This window comes from Euphorbia lathyris, chromosome 4 (genome assembly GCF_963576675.1).
Source record: "Euphorbia lathyris chromosome 4, ddEupLath1.1, whole genome shotgun sequence".
NCBI lineage: Eukaryota > Viridiplantae > Streptophyta > Magnoliopsida > Malpighiales > Euphorbiaceae > Euphorbia > Euphorbia lathyris.
The window spans coordinates 64,786,188-64,789,379 of record NC_088913.1 but is presented as its reverse complement, the minus strand read 5'-3'; the positions used below and the strand labels follow the sequence as shown (position 1 = coordinate 64,789,379).

General features: G+C 30.2%; 1 non-coding gene across 1 annotated transcript; it reads left to right on the top strand.

Moving 5' to 3' along the window:
* The first annotated feature begins 2,860 nt into the window (after positions 1-2,860).
* On the top strand, positions 2,861-2,977 carry LOC136228291 (U5 spliceosomal RNA). Its single transcript, XR_010688619.1, has one exon. It is a non-coding gene; the product is annotated as a U5 spliceosomal RNA (small nuclear RNA).
* The last annotated feature ends 215 nt before the right edge of the window (positions 2,978-3,192 follow it).

Genomic DNA, 3,192 nt, shown 5'->3' with positions numbered 1-3,192 from the left:
TTATTTTAAAATATTCATTTTATATATTTTTTTGCACTTTATTTCAAATTGTTAATACTTTATTTCAAACAGAGAGTGGTAATTAATTTTGATTTTTATAATTGCTGGTGATTAATTTATTAATATATAATATATAATATAAAAAATGGTTCTGTCACTTTAGCTAAAAAGGCACAAAAAGAGAATCTATAAATGAAATACTTCCTTAAAAAAGTATCTGATGAATCATTAAGGTAGATTAATGGGAACACGAGAAATGACTGTAGTTGCTTCCTTCATGTATAAGTATATTTTTCAACCACAATGATCAAATTAATAGATAGTCCAAAAAATAGGAAATCAACAATACCGACATAGAATAAAATAATAAAATAAAAAACTAATGCACCCATTTTGTTTAAAAAATAAATCAAAAAACAAAACTACCCCTAGATATTTAATTCCTTGCTATCCTACACTCTTGCATCCTCCGTACAGTATCCATATAGATTCATACAAAACCTATCCCTACATTTTAGGCCATTTCATCAATTTCTCTATCGTAATGCTCACCTGGACCCTGAATGACCAAATTCATTTGGTCATTCACCGTTAGATTCCTGAATCTAACGGTAAATCACCAAATGAATTTGGTCATTCAGGTCCAAGTGAACACTACTGATTTCTCTAATATAACAGTTAAAAGAATAATCATCTATTTAATCTAAAATAAGTTTTGATATATCTAGTATTATAAACCTTGATTTTTAATCTAAATCTACTTCTGTTCAAACCCGCCTGAGTTAATAATAGATTGCACTAAGTTTAAACCAAACATTTTTATCTAAAAGCCCGTTGAGTTCAGCTCCAGCGGGTCCAGACCGATGAACATGTCCTCTTATGGCAACACATAAAAAAGCAACTTGACAAAAAAAAAAATCTCCAAATATCCTGGAAACAAGAGAACAAGATGTTTGTAGGAAGGATAGAGACTATAAAGTACATAAAAGAGGATCCTTTAGTACCAAATTGTACAAGGGACACGAGGGAAAGAGTGAAGCATCACGTGAACATTGTCTACTCCCACAAGAGTTTCAGGCAAACATATTAGCATGAGTAGTGTTGTTGTAGATACATGAAGGAAGATATTTATATAGGAGTGGAGAGTAAAAATAAAGCAATATGAAACTAATTGCGAAAAATGTGCAAAAAAAAAAAATGAACAAATATTAACAAAATTCATGTCGTGTCCGGAGATTGGTTGTGGGCGCCATTGGAGAGCTCGTGAACGAACGCTTGAAGATTGTTGAATTTTCTGATGATTATGGGTCCGACGGGAGCGAAACAAATTGTTGGAGGACTAAGGCGGATATTTTCCAATTAATTGAAAAAACAGCAATTATGCTGTTGTGAAAATCGGATTCTGGGTAGGCACTTTAATGTTAATTTTAGCGACTACTGATGGTCGTTTTAAGTGAAATGAAAGTTGGAATCTAAAGATCATATGACAAAAAGAGAATAAAAATGAGTTTAAGGAAAATGATTAATCTTAAAGGTTGGAATAAATTCGAGAAAATAGATATTCAGAATAGTTGTTCTGAGAGAATTGATCATTTAGAATCAATCAATGACTTCTAAAAATAATATAGAAATGATTTGTAAATAAAGAATTGCTCAAAATTAGGGTTTGGAGTGTTTCAGTTTGTGAGTTGAAGCTTGAAACTAATTAAGGTTGAAAATGGCAATGATAGATTGTCAAATAAATCATAGCAATTATATCGACTGGAATTGGAGAAACAATTTTCAAAAGATATGAAATTAACTAAGTTTTTGAACTAAAATTGAAAATTGAAAATCGAAGGAGATAAACTTGAATCTGGAATTGAAGACAATAGACTCGAAATTGACAAAATAAGCAATGATTTTGCTTAGTTTAATTGTTTGTTGGTGGTTTATTGGGGGCTTTGAAATGAAGAACACTCTATTTATAGCCAGTTTAGACACCCATGTTAGCTTCTAAAAATACTCAACATTTTATCCATTACTTCATTGCAGGTTTGGAGGAGGTTAAAACGTGGACAGAGTATGAAGATCATGATTAAAATAAGCCTAAAAACTAGGAGCCCCAATTTTGGTCTGTTTTTCTTTTTATATTTCTGAACCAATCTCTGAAAATTTATAATTTTTTTTGTTACAGGTTCGTTTGATATCCATGAGTAGTTCTTGGAAGGCTTGCAACCTGTACTTTCAGAATTCTTCACCCGCGTTCTCAAATTCCATCAAATGAATACTTAGAAATCTAATAAAAAATGGTTATTGGAGAATACAAAAAGATAGCAGCTTTTATTCTCATATATATGTTATTTCTTTTTTTTATTCATTTTCTTTTCTGTTTTTATAATTTTCATGTCATTTTATTTTTAATTACTATATACTAAAATATAACCTATAATATTTATTTACATAAAATAAAATAAAATTAAAATTACCTCAACGCATGGTAAAAAGAGAAAATAAAAAAAACTGTTAAATTTTGCTATATCATCAAACTTTACAGTATTATATTATATCTATATACTTATTATTATTATTTATGGCTTTTTTTCTTTTGAAAAGATTTATGGCTTTTCATATAAGATAGAAAATAGTGCTAATCGACAATTACATTTATCAGAATAAATTTGATAAAATATTTAGTAAATTATTGCTAAGAATGAAACTTCAACATTTGTGGGCTGCCAAACTAAAGCAGCACTATAATAATGGCTTAAAACTATGGATTTTACTGGGTGCTTGGCGTCCCACATCGAGAATAATGTTAAAATAAGCCCAAGCAGTTGCACTATATCATTACCCCTCAGATTCTAATCAGAAATCACGGAGCCGCGCTGTGAGCACAAAGCGAACTATTCTTTCGCCTTTTACTAAAGAATACCGTGTGTTTGCAGCTAATAACGGCATATGCTTATTTTTGAAGGGGCAATTCTGACATTGAGTTGCTCCCAACAAAACTAGTTTAATCATTTCCATAATCTATAGCAAATATGAAGCATTTTGCTCATAATTCTGTAACAATTACATTCCTACCATTTGACAAATGTTAGGGATTTAGTTGTAAATTTCTGTTTAGTGCAGGGCCATTTGACAAATGTTGGGATGTAATTGTAAATATTGCAAGAGAATGTTGATTTGTTTCTATGGTTTATTAACATT